Raw genomic sequence first — 14,111 nt, forward strand, 5'->3', positions numbered from 1 at the left:
ATACGTGTCTTTATAAGAGAAAAGCAATGAGAGGTTCCTCTCTTTTTTCTCACACAGGAAAGGTGATGAGGAAAAGCAAGCTGAGGGAGGTTTGAAATTCTGCCTTTGAAGACTGGAGCGATGCGACTACAAGTCAAGGAATTCTGGCAGGCACCAAACTGTGGAAGAAGCAAGGAACAGTCTCTTCTTGAGCCTTTGGAGGGAGCACCCTGATTTTGGCCCACTGATACTGACTTCAGACACCTGGCCTCCAAAGCTGTGAGAGAATAAACTTGTTTTTAAGTCACCAAGTTGGGGACAATTTGCTACAGCAGCCACAGGAAACTAGCACAATCATATAAGGGTTTTAATTTGATTTTTAAAAAACTGCTGATGAGCAAAAGAGATAATGTGTGGAGAACACTCAGCAAAGTTCCTGAAACATAGTAAGCATGCAAAAATACTGTTGATGCCATTATCGATATTCAGCCAGCTATGTATAAGCCTCAAGCTCTTGGGAGCAAAAGGAAACACTAAGGACGTTCAAACAGTAAAATGGGAATATATGCACAAGACTCAACAGTGAAAATACATGAATCAGCCCCTCTTAGGATGTGTATTTACCAGCTGTGTCAATGTTGTGCTATAATCTGTCCTGTACTGGAAAGATAAACTGTGGATGAGACCAGCCAAGACAGCTTCTTGGGGGAGGCAAGCTTCAACACTTTTGAGCAGAAGAAACAAGTAGGCAAAGAAGGGGAGACAATGAAGTGGGCAGAGCAATGGAAATCAGTCGGATGTTTACAGAGCTACCAGTGTGGCCAAAGTAGAGACTAAGGTAAGACAGACTTTCTGAGGTTGTATGTGTGTTACATCGCTCAGTCATGTCTGACTCTTTGTGACCCCATGGACTGGAGCATCTGTCCCTGGAATTCTCCAGGCAAGAATACTGGTGTGGGTTGCCATTCCCTTCTCCAGGAGATCTTGCCAACCTGGGGATCGAATCTGGGTCTTCCAAATTACAGGCAGATTCTCTTCCATCTGAGCCATCAGGGAAGCCCTTCTGAGGTTAGTTACCTAAACTAAAGGACCCTAAAAGCTATGTTGACTGTTTTGGTTGTTGAAGAGAGTATTTTATAAAGTGGATTATTTTATAAATATTGACTCTTGGGGATTTTGAAAATATAAACATGCTCTGGCCCCATAACCAGACATGGTTAGACATAACTCTAAAGGATTCTGACAAGCCACTTAGGCAGAGAACCCCTGTATCAGAGTCAATTCATGGCAGAAGACCTACAGAATTAAAGTGTCATAAAGTATATAACATATTCTCAAAGTATGCATTCAACTACACTGACAGCATTTTCCTTGGTTAAAACTCCTCCTAAGATGTAGCCCCTCCTGGTTCCATGAGACTTTCTGTAAATCCTTCACGCTTTCCTTTTCCTTTCCTAAGCATGTGGCCCCTGACCTGCTCAGCCACCTTCCTCACAGTTTCTCATGAAATTCTCTAGAAAAGTTCCAGGCATTTCAGTTGCCCACCCTCCTCTTTCCATATTTCTCCAACACAATAAAGATCTAAAAATATTTTATAGAGCAAGGGAACCATGTAAAACTAAAGTTCCATTAATATACTACATAAATAAACAATTTATAAAAGTGTTCTATGGCCATTTATTGTAATAAAATCCTAAGTACATATATTAAGTGAAATTCTAAATCATTTTTTATAAATTATTTCCAAAAACATAAAATTATGAAGTAGTTATAAAAAGCTCTTAAGCTAAGCACTATTTAGTTCAATCTTTCCTTGAGAATTACTAAGTAGCTAACAAAGTACAAGTCTCTGAAAAGATACAAAGTTAATGGAAACCTCACTGATTTAGAAACAAACTTCACCAGTACTAGGGAGGATAAAGAGGTGATCTGAGAAGGGCAATTAATTATGATCCTAAAAGCAATCTCCTGTGTGTGTCTTGTAGGGGAGAGGGGCAGACATTTTGCTGGCTTTAGCCTAGCCTGGGCTTATTTCACGATTAAAGAAAAAAAATAAAGCAATACAAGTTAGTGTTCAGATAAGTTCTTTCCTCTCCCATAACACCTGTAGCAATTTATGCATCAGTTCAGTTCAGTTGCTAAGTCATGTCGGACTCTTTGCGACCCCATGGACTGCAGCACACCAGGCCTCCCTGTCCATCACCAACTCCTGGAGTTTACTCAAATTCATGTCCATTGAGTTGGTGATGCCATCCAACCATCTCATCTTCTGTCATCCCCTTCTCTCTCCTTCAATCTTTCCCAGAATCAGGGTCTTTTCAAATGAGTCAGTTCTTCACATCAGGTGGCCAAAGTATTGGAGTTTCAGCTTCAGCATCAGTCCTTCCAATGAATATTCAGGACTGATTTCTTTTAGGATGTACTGGTTGATCTCCTTGCTGTCCAAGGGACTCTCAAGAGTCTTCTCCAACACCACAATTCAAAAGCATCAATTCTTTGGCACTCAGCTTTCTTTATGGTCCATCTCACACATCCATACATGACTACTGGAAAAACCATAGCTTTGACTAGATGGACCTTTGTTGGCAAAGTAATGTCTCTGCTTTTTAATATGCTATCTAGGTTGGGCACAGCTTTCCTCCCAAGGAGCAAGCATCTTTTAATTTCATGGCTGCAGTCACCATCTGCAGTGATTTTGGAGCCCCCCCAAAATAAAGTCTCTCACTGTTTCCACATCTATTTGCCATGAAGTGATGGGACCAGATGCCATGTTCTTAGTTTTCTTAATGCTGAGTTTTAAGACAGCTTTTTCACTCTCCTCTTTCCCTTTCATCAAGAGGCTCTTTAGGTCTTCTTCGCTTCCTGCCATTAAGTGTGGTGTCATCTGCATATCTGAGGTATTGATTTCTCCCAGCAATCTTGATTCCAGCTTGTGTTTCATCCAGTCCAGCATGTCTCAGGTATTTTACGCATATTCTCAGCTATTTCTATTTATCTTAGTACTTTTCAGACATTTCAATCACATGAAATACTACTGATTTATATTTCTACCAGCAGTGCATGAGAATATGTTAAGTTTCTATCCTCTTCAAAACCTAGTATCAGAAAACCAACATGCACCTATGTATAACACTTGTCTAATAACTTAAATGGGAAAGAACTTGAAAAAGGATACATGTATAACTGAATCACTCTGCCATATACCTGAAATATAACACTGTTAATCAACTATACTCCAATATAAAATGAAAATTTTAACATATTAAACTTTTTTATCTAATAGGCAAAAATATTATCTCATAGCTTTAATTTTTGATATTTTCACTGTATGTGAGGTTGAATATCTTGATATATACACATAAGAACCATTTGAAGTTCCTTTCTCTGAATTATCTATTCATGATCTTTGCCTACTTTATGGCTGGTCATTTTCTTATCAATTTTCATGTGCTCTTTATATATTAAGAAAGTTAGCTTTTCATTTATAATACAAGTTGCAAATGTTTTTCTCAGTTCCTACATTATCATCATGCCACTTTATTGTTTCTTTCCTTTATGTGTGCATTTTATTATCCTCAACCAAATGGTAAGTTCCCTCCATGAAAGGACATTTCTTTATTATAAGCCCGTGACAGTACTTTCCAGATCTTCCAACTTCATACACCAGCAAAATTTAAAAGAAGGGAAGCCAGCCTTTTGTAAAGTGGTCAAGAGTGAAAATGAATTCATTGGGACACCTAGTTGGGTTGACTGCCCAATCCTAGTTCAAATGATTACAGCAAGTACAACCAAATTCTAACAACTGGTATAGTTTGATGAACAGGGAAGGGATCAGTGCTCAGTTCAGTCGCTTAGTTGTGTCCAACACAGCAACCCCAAGGACTGCAGCACAGTAGACTTCCCTGTCCATCACCAGTTCCCAGAGCTTGCTCAAACTCATGTCCATCGAGTCGCTGATGCCATCCAACCATCTCATCCTCTGTTGTTTCCTTCTCCTCCTGCTTTCAATGTTTCCCAGAATCAGGGTATTTTCAAATGAGTCAGTTCTTCACATCAGGTGGCCAAAGTATTGGAGTTTCAGCTTCAGCATCAGTCCTTCCAATGAATATTCATGACTGATCTCCTTTAGGATGGACTGGTTGGATCTCCTTGCTGTCCAAGGGACTCTCAAGAGTCTTCTCTAACACCACAGTTCAAAAGCATCAATTCTTCTGCGCTCAGCTTTCTTTATAGTGCAAATCTCACATTCATACATGACTACTGGAAAACACAGCTTTGACTAGATAGACCTCTGTTGGCAAAGTAATGTCTCTGCTTTTTAATATGCTGTCTAGGTTGGGCATAGCTTTTCTTCCAAGGAGCAAGCATCTTTTAATTTCATGGCTGCAGTCACCATCTGCAGTGATTTTGGAGCCCCTTCAAAAAATTAAGTTTCTCACTGTTTCCCCTTCTATTTGGGTGCTAGAGAAATCTATTTCCTGCTGGGCCCAGAAACAGGGCAATCTTAGGAGCTGCTGCGGGCCATATCTTCTATTAAGAGGACCAGGAAGTGGTCCTCCACAGCATTAGAAAACATGAAACAAATGCACAGGGAAGAGTAAACAGAAGAGATGAAGTGTGTTCTGCTGGCACTGGAGTTCCAGAGTCCCAACCCTGGGATTCCTTTAGACACTCCTGCATCTATCTTTACAGTAAATCTCACTTTTTGTTCATACCAATCCCAGTTAGAATGGATTTCTATAACTTACAGCCGAAAGTGGCCTACTTACTACAACTATCATTGACTCATATCATTTCATAAAGGAACACTTTAACACCAAAGCCTCAGGAGGACTAGAACCTCAGATTTTCAAAAAGGGATATTTATATTTAATGACAGCTGTGTGCCAGGAACTAGTCTAAGTTCTTGGAATATACTGTTAAGACAAAAGAGATAAAAATCACTGTTCTAATGGGGCTTGCATTCTAATGAGAGTATACAGATAACAAAATAATATAAAAATACAAAGTCAGATATGAGAAACAACCTGCAAAAAAAAAATAATAATAATGGAAGGGGAAATGAGGATGGTGCTATTCTGACAGGGTGGTTCCACAGTAATGCTTATCTGAGAAAGTAACTGAACTGAAACAGAAGTTACTTGAACTGAAATCTGAAATGATGAAAAGGAGCCATTGTGTCACATTTTAAGGCAATTTCAGGCAAAGAGAACAGACCTAAGTCAGGAACAAGCCATGGCATTTCTGAGGGCAGAAAAGAAGGGCTGTGTAGATGGAATACGGGCTTCCCAAGCAGAGCAGTGGTAAAGAATCCATCTGCCAGGGCAGGAGACAAAAGAGACTCGGGTTCGATCCCTCAGTCAGGAAGATCCTCTGGAGAAAAGAAATGACAATCTCCTCTAGTATTCTTGCTGGAAAATTCCATGGACAGAGGAGCCTAGTGGACTACAGTCTGTGCGATCACAACAAGTCAGACGTGGCAGAGCACATACGCCTTGGGTAGATGGAAAACAGTGAACAAGGGAGAACGCTAGAGAGAGTGGTGAAGGGGCAACTCATCTAAGAGGAAAAGCTGCAAGTCAGTAAAGTAAGTAGGAATCAGACCATTATAGGAACTAGTAGGCAGAGGAAAGGATTTGAAAATAACCCGAGCTTTATAAAAAACTCACTACATTGTCCTTCTCATTTTGCTTTGCAGACCATTAGAAATTACTCCCCAAGAATTAAACACAATGTTGAGGCTGGCCAGGAATCTGCATATCCTCAGCAGAAAATATCTCTTATTGTAGTTATGAAATTTTTTAAGAAAAAAAAAATGTGAAGCCATCATAAAAATGAAGAAACTAGGAAAGGTGATAGAAACTACTTCAAATTCTATCCTACTCATTATACAGTGAATAAATCTACTATGATCAAGATTTTAAGAAGGATTTAAGTTCTTTTTAAGCTACTATAAAAATAATGTCCTTTGTTGAGTTATTAGTGAATTGGACACTAACAAAGTTAAATACTGTCAGAAGAGAAGACTGGAAACTAGAGTTTTTCCTGACTTTATTGTACCTCTTGAGAATAGCTTCAGCTTAATGGTCAACAAAGTTGTGAGTTTTGGTCTTATCTCTAGTACTGTGATAAAGGAGAAACTTCCCCTATGTGGTGAAATTAGGCACAAAGGATGCTTCAATATCTCTCCCTCTGAAAGCTTTTTAAAACAAGAAACCAACCAGTTTAAAGAGGTTTGGACATAGTACACCTCAGAGAAGAGCAGTATTCTCTCCAGATTTTTCCAGACAACTAATTCCTATGTACACAAAGCAAGTAATTAAGCCTGCACTGCTTCTAAGATTAATATCAGTAAAGTCAGATCTTTGAAAGCTCTAATGTATTCATGAATCTCCTCTTTCACTGTGTTAGATGTTTAGCTAGCCCACTTAACAGCAGACCCAAAAGTATACTGTTAAAAACACAATCTATAAAGAGAGGTACTTTTTGAGTGTGGTGTGAGTTAAAGAAATAAAAGTCATTTAGACACCTTGATCAGAACTCGATTCTAAGTGCATCTTCCTCAACACATTTCCAGTAGTTGGGCAAAGTGCCCAGGAATGATTAGCAGCAGTGTAGAGAGAGGGATACCATCAACCTAAATTGTGAAGTCTCCCCCCAGTGGTCACATACAAATAACTGGAAGAGTGAGAAAATCATTGCAGCTTCTCTAAGACTGACCAAAAACAATCTATGCACAATCTGGGACCTACAGAGAAGAAATCAAATCTTTAATTCAATGCTAGCACCAAATCCATAGAGAGACCTTATATGCTTTTCTGCTCTATGTTATTCATAAATGTGAACACTATTTTTGGAAGGAAAGAACCTATAGGTTCTTTTTTCTCAGTACATTCTTTTTTTTTTAGGAACAATTTAATGATATCCTCAAATAGTCAAGTATTTTATCTAATGGGCAGGTGTTCATCCCTCCTGAAATAAATATCAGGACATCCATTGCAAGTCAACCACATCTACCTGAAGTGAAGTTCTGATACAAATTTGGTCACTTACCAAATGAATCATCTTGTAAAGAAAATTATCACCAGTGCTAAAAACCTAAGTCTAACTTGCAAGATACTCTTTTTATAAAGCCACCTAACTAGGTAATTTATAATACAGGAAGTGACACAAAAAGTACAAATGGGTTCTTTTGCCCCTTTTAATATTTATTTTCTTAGTGTTTTTATAGTTAGGTTGCCTTTGACTGCCCCTAACCCTATATTATTTGTAACTCTCAGCAAAAATATGCTGCTATTACTCACTTTTAACAAAGTTTGGATGTCAAAAATGTGAAGGGTATTTAATTAATATCTCGGCTGTCTTCTGCTAATCATCCATTATTAAATGGTAAACTCTATAAAGGGGTAGTAGATACTCAAACAACTTCAATTTTCAGAACAGAGCACAGATAACATACATGGAGGCTCTCAATTATTATTTTCTTGGTTATCTCAAACTTAAAAAGAGAGTGGGGGAAGAAGCTAAAGTAGCAGGCTGTGTAGTCTTCTGGAACAATTTCAGCCTGAAATGGGACTCAAGAAAAATGCAAACTGCTCCCACGAATGTTGAAGAAAAATATGATTCGTCAAGAAAAAATCCAACAGTTGGCCTAGAGAACAACAGAAAATGATTCTGTCTTATATAGAGCTACCAGACTTGCGTAAGCCCCCAAATTTTCCAGCGTTCCAGTTTCTTTCCAGTAAAGAAAGAAAAAAATCATTTTGAAAATCCAAGCGGAAAAGGAACTGAGCAGCATCAATTAGAAAAGGACAAACACATCCCAGAATTTTTTTTCATATTTAGTGTGCAATCTCTACAGGACAAAAACAGAGCCATTATAAATGTTACCACTTGTATATTATGTAACCCTAGTCTAAACTAAAAGCAGCATAGACCTTAAAAAGTAACACACTGTGGCAACGTATACGTAAAACATGAATTTACATATATGATAGATTTCAGATACAGATGACCTCAAAATGACACAACCCAAAAAAGTTCTTTGTTTACTGTAATCAGGCCTCAGAAGACTTGACTATAATCAGGCCTGATACAATATTACCGTGAGGTCCGTCGTTTCACCAACGTACCGCAACTATCTCCGCAGTGGTACCAGCGTGTTACCTCACCTAAAACAGTGGACAAACAGAAGTTTCCGAACGACCACTCGAAAGATTTCAAGGGAAGAAATGGCTGCTAAATCATACGCCAACTGAAGAGCATTTTAATGCACCTCAAATGTTCCGAGCCATATAACAAGACGACCAATTGAGAAAGCATCAAGTAAAATTTCAACCATCCCCAAAGGCATGGAAGAGGAGTAAAACGTGGCTAGCTTGACCTTAACCGGCTGTTTTAAGTAATGCGGTGAATTTTCTGAGCTTCCCCATCAGCCTTCAATTACCTTTCTCTGCTACCCCCGACCCCTCTTTACGTGCCCCAGCTGATGGAAGTTGAATGGATGGAATCTCCAGCTGTAACCTCAGGAGCTGGGGAAATTGAGACGAAACTCCCAAGAAAGTGTTAAAAAGTCCTTCTGCAAAAAACACCCATCAACGAATCTACATCCTGTCATCACACCGACCATCGGCTCCCTCCTGGCGCCCTCCACCTCGCCCCCAAAAGCACCACTCCCCCCGCCCCCCCCCCCCCCAAAAAAAAACAACCCAGCACCTTTTTGGTTCCAGACCAACGTACTCAGAATCGGAGAGCACCGCCTCAGCTGCAAACGCCTCCGGAGCAGCGTGTGCGCGGCCGACAACCACTCTGGCCAAACAACTGGAGTCTCGTGGCAGCAGTACTTGCCCAACGCCTCCTCCCCCAAGAAGTCCGAGCTCATGAGGCAGCGAGAGGCCGGCGGAGCCGCCCCCGCTGGGGACCGACCCCGAAGGTGTCTGTCACGACCACAACCGCCCCCGGCACGGTTCTCCATTCAAGTCTTAACGTCACTCCCGCCGCAGAGGGTGCCGGCGGCCGGAGGGAGTCCCGCGCCCCCAGCCCCAGCCCTGCCTCCGCCCGGGCCGCGCCGCCGAGCGCGTGGGGAGAGCCGGGCGCGGCGGCATGGGCCAGACACGTTGCCGCGCTCGGCCCGCCCGCTCGCCCGCAGCCCGGGAGCCGGGGGCCCGGCAGAGCGCGCCCCTCCCGCGCCGGCCGAGCGGAGCAGCCCCCGTCGCCCGGCCAAGCCCAGGTGCTGAGGGGGCGGGGTGGGGTCCCCGCGTGGCGCGAAGCCACGAGCAACAGGGCGCCCCCACTCCGACCGGCCCGGCGCGCGGCGAGACCGTTACCCGAGCGACGTGGGGGCCCAGGCAACTCACCGACTCGCACCTCGGCTTCCTCCGCGCCGCCGTCGCTCCTCTCCGCCCGCCGCCGCTGCTCTTTCTCAGCCGCAGGCGCCGCCGAGCAGCCCCATCTACAAACTCGGGGCTCGTAGTTGGGAACTGGAAATGCGGCTCTCACTCCCCTCCGCCTCCCTCTCCCTCCGCCCCCGCCCTCGCTCTCCACTCCGCCCGGCTCAGGTCGCCGCCGCCGCCGCCGCCAACACCACCACCTCCGCGCGCGCGGCTAGGCTCCCCTCGGCCGCCCTCCTCCTCCTCCTCCCGCCGCCGCCGCCGGGGCGCGCTCCCTCCCGGCCTCGCGCGTGCGCCGGACGCCGGGGAGCGCGCGCTCGGGCTCGAGGAGGCGCTGCCGCCTCCGGGAAGCCGGGCCCCGCCTCTCTGGCCGAGGCTCAGCGACCAGGTGGAGCCCCCTCCGAGCGCCCGCAGACTGCGCCCGGGCCCGATGCGCCGCCCGCGCTCCGCGGCCTCTCCGTGGTGTCCCCGGTCCTGGCCCCGAGCCGCGCCTGCGAGACGATCACCAGACCCAATCCGCACCGGCCCTTCCAAGCCGAAATTGCCGCTGTCATTCAGCATTTACAGACGAGCAAGATACTCCCCCGGGCGTGAAAGAGGCTCCTCCGGCCCTTTCCAAGAGTTTACATTCAAAGAACCCATCAGCCGTGGGGCACAAAGGATAAATAGACCTCGAAGAAAAGCCTCCGGATAGTGTACCTCCTCCCCGTTCACACACACGCCCCTGGTTCTGATGTGTATTTGGCAGGTTTTACAGCGCTGACGAGATCCTTCATGTTCTCCCAGCCCAACCAGGGTGATTCACACCCGAGGAAACGGACGGACACGAGCTCTTCTCCTAGCACCGAGGTTCCCGTGAAATTCCCGGTCGACTCCGCAGGACACTCCCAGGACACCAGTTGTTCGGATCCTCCCAAACACCTGGTCTTCCCAGGCCTCGCAAGTGGGAGCTGCAGCATTCTTTCCACCTCGACTCTGCAGAGAGATGAGAGAGAGAGAGAGAGCATGATCAACTGGGATAAGTGTCCGGGTGTGCAGATGACACATTTTGACAGGAGAGCAGATTTAATTTTTCAGTTGAAAGGAACTGAGCAATGCAGTGCAGCAGAGGCTTGGGCTAGAAAAACACAGCGAGGCAATCAGAACTTCCAATTCCTTTAATACCTATCTAATCCCGAGAGGTCTGTGAACCCTGGGACCTGTGATGGGGGTTTTTGGAAAAGCTGTTGTGTTCCTCCTAAAACTGAAGAAACCTTGATCATGGTATTTACATTTTACAAAATGTTTACTGCAGTCTTTTCAAACTGTGCATGTAGAAAGTGCAAGTAAAACTTGACAAGGGAGGAACATCACATCAGGGGGCTTCCTCCCTGCAGCCTTTCCTGGCTCCTCTCGGGCACAGTTGCACTGAACTGCACAAACAGGCATTTGATAAATGTTTGCAATAGGACCCTGTGGATTCAAAGATGGACTTTCAAGTTGTGTTGTCCACCCCTCCCTCCCAATCTCTGTGAGTGTGGTTAGTGCAGAAGGGAGTGAGAGAATGCTTTGGATGAGGGGTATTAAGAAGGCCCAGTCCCCCAAACAGTGATTTTTCTCTTAGCCTCAACCAAGCATCAAAGATTAATTTATTTTTTCATAAGGATCATTAATTTTGCAAACCAACATGCAGGGGGAGTTTGTAGACTATTAATTTAGAACCTTCTTTCCTGGAACAGCAACCCTGAGGAAGGGAAATTGGAAGCATTTGAGGACACCTGCATGTACTAAGCAAAGAAGGCATTGGCACCCCACTCCAGTACTCTTGCCTGAAAAATCCCATGGACAGAGGAGCTTGGTAGGCTGCAGTCCATGGGGTCGTGAAAAGTCAGACAGGACAGAGCAACTTCACTTTCACTTTTACGCATTGGAGAAGGAAATGGCAACCCACTCCAGTATTCTTGCCTGGAGAATCCCAGGGACGGGGGAGCCTGGTACGCTGCCGTCTATGGGGTCGCACAGAGTCGGACAGGACTGAAGTGACTTAGCAGCAGCAGCAGCAGCATGTACTAAGGGATACAGAGTAACTTTGGGCACATGTGGAGCCTCCCTCCCTTGTGATCAGCAAGATGAAATGAAATCCCTGGGCCCAAGAGTGATGCAAGGATGCAGAAGGAAAGAATGGGGTTTCTTTTCTCAGAGAATCAACAGAACTTTCAGGTCTTCCTTTTCTGCCTCCTTGCTTACTAGATCCATAAGCGTCCCATAGGAAGATACCTAATGGCTCATCCTTGCTGCACCCTATGCAGACTGGCCGACTCTGATTCTCTTCTTCCTTTTGACCTTCAACCTCATCCTACCCAGGGAGTGCTCTGAGTTCCCCTGAGGAAGAGGTGAAGAATGTCATTTCTGCTGTGTTCCTCATCCCTTATAGTACACTTATATTTTCTCCAGGGTCTTCTGGAAACAATGTACTAACTTCCTACTCCACATCCCACTCCCTGAAAATAGGATGATGTTCACTGACCAAGTTCTCTGTAGGGAGACAGGAGTCTCTACCCCTCAAGTCACAAATGTAGTCCTCCATGACTTACAGCTGGGACCTGTCCTGGCCAACTCTCTTATCCCTGCATGTACCAGGAACCCAGTTCATGGGAGCAGGAATACAGGAACAATTATCTTTCATTTATAGTTCCAAGTCTTTTCACTATGTAATGACAGCTATTACATGGAGGCTTATCATGCTTGTAAGTCTCAGCCTCATCCTTGGAGCCAGGAAAATGGTTTTGCTCTACACTTGCCTTCGATTGCTTCCCTTGAGGATGCTCTTGGCAGGGAAAGTTCTTTTCCAGCGCCTATTTTATCAAATATGATATATTACTATGAAACACTAGTTTTTATAAATAGTAGTTCCACATATGACAGTCTGCCCTTCCCCTAAACTTTGAAGATGGGACATGCCAGAATAAATTTAAAGTGACTTAATATGAACATTGGAATTCTCATTATTGCTTTCCAGCTCACCTTTCTAAGAGGTCATCATTTCTAAGACAAAACCCATCCATTTCCCATACCTGTTACAAATTCTTTATTCCAGGAAAGGGAATGTTATGATTGAAAATGATGAGGAATTCTCTTAATGGTTTGACTTTTCATTTTCTTCAAGGTTACTCTAAAAGGATCATAATTTTGCCAGCCCAGTATCTCTCCTAACTGTAAATCAATTTAAAGTCTGAATTTTGATTCCTAATTCCAGACCATCTATCATTGGCTTTATTTCTTGCTTCAAATATAAACAAAAGCTTCTATACTTTCAGTATGATTTTTTTTTCTCTTCTGAGTGGCTTTGGTACTTCAGAAAGTGAGAATTTTGCTAATAGCCCCAAATCTTAGCAAAGCAAGTCCTGCCTGCCTGTTTTTCAACTAATCCATCATATTAAGAATGGTGATGCTCTGGGAATATAGCTTTGTGAAAAATTGCAACTGACATGCACCACAAAGTCCAACCAAGCTTTCCTCCAGAATACTTTATTTAGCTTCACCCCTTTTATCTCTGTTCACAAAGCTAGGTCAGATTCCAATTTCCAGCCTCCTTGCTAACCTTTCTAATTCTAGTCTCTTGCTTGCTTACTTGCAATTTTCCTGACACTTAGAGCAGTACCTCTTACTGTGGGCTGTTTACTGGAATCATCCAGAGAACTTAAACAATCAAAAAAATATAAAAACAACAATACTGATGGCTGGGTCCCACCTCTAGGTTAAATCGTTCTGCCCTACAGTCTGGGCACCAGGATTTTTCAAAGCTCTCCAGGTAATTCTAATATGCAGTCAGAGTTAAAAACCACTGAAACGAGTCATCTTCCAAACATTTTATACCAAGTCTTTTCAGAATATTGGGGTGGCTCCAAATTACCTCAGGTAATCAAATTAAAATACCTAATCATGTGCCATAAGACTCTTTGCCAACTGACTAGAATAGTCCCCTTTCAAAACAGCTTAAATTTATCTCCTTCCTAAAGCTTCCCCAGATTAGTCTCACCTGGCTGCCTAAAGATCGCTGTTCCCAATTCTCTGAGCATTCCAACTGGCAATGGTTTACAAGCCCTTGGACCACAGTTGATTGTGTGTATTATTGTTTTAATCTCTCTTTCATAGATATCTGTCAGAGGCTTTACTTGTAATCTAAATCTCTCTGAAGTCCCACTAGGTCAACAGACAATCTCAAAATAAACAGAAATGTTATTCTTAGCAGCACTTTCTCCTACCTACCAGAAAGAACATTCCCTGACACAGGGCAGTTCATTTTTTTTTTTTTTAATCATTGCAATTAAAGTCAACAGTTCTAAGAATTTGCATGTTTTGGGATTGTTTTTTTTTTTCTTTCTTAAGAGAGTAAAAATAGCTTGCATAGCTTGATCAATCACCCTGTCTTTTCCACCATTTACTTTAGGCATTGGAATTTGGCTTCCACACTCACCTCTTAATTGAAACTATACTGAGCCATAACTGACATTTTCATTCATGTGTCTATTCATTCAGTCAGTCATTTACCAGTGGTAAATGTTGGTAATAAAATAATTAACAATACCAAATTACCCCTACCCAATGGTGGAGAATAATGTCAGAAGAAGGCAACCCATAGTCAGCGTTAGTGTTAGTCACTCAGTCATGTCTGACTCTTTGTGACCCCAAGGACTGTAGCCTGCCATGCTCCTCTGTCCTTGGAATTCTCCAGGCAAGAATACTGGGATGGGTAGGCATTCC

General features: G+C 43.4%; 1 protein-coding gene across 3 annotated transcripts in view; it reads right to left on the reverse strand.

Moving 5' to 3' along the window:
• PALS2 (protein associated with LIN7 2, MAGUK p55 family member) overlaps positions 1 to 9,480 on the reverse strand; it is a 113,032-nt gene extending 103,552 nt beyond the window's left edge. The window contains exon 1 of one of the 3 annotated variants that reach the window (XM_061165512.1): positions 9,346 to 9,480. The gene's annotated coding sequence lies outside the window, so the exon portion shown is untranslated. Of the gene's footprint in view, positions 1 to 9,335 lie in introns of all 3 variants that reach the window. The other 2 variants (XM_061165510.1, XM_061165511.1) reach the window with 2 other exon arrangements.
• Between the last annotated feature and the right edge of the window lie 4,631 nt (positions 9,481 to 14,111).

The sequence above is a fragment of the Dama dama genome, chromosome 18 (assembly GCF_033118175.1).
Source record: "Dama dama isolate Ldn47 chromosome 18, ASM3311817v1, whole genome shotgun sequence".
NCBI classification, from domain to species: Eukaryota; Metazoa; Chordata; class Mammalia; order Artiodactyla; family Cervidae; genus Dama; species Dama dama.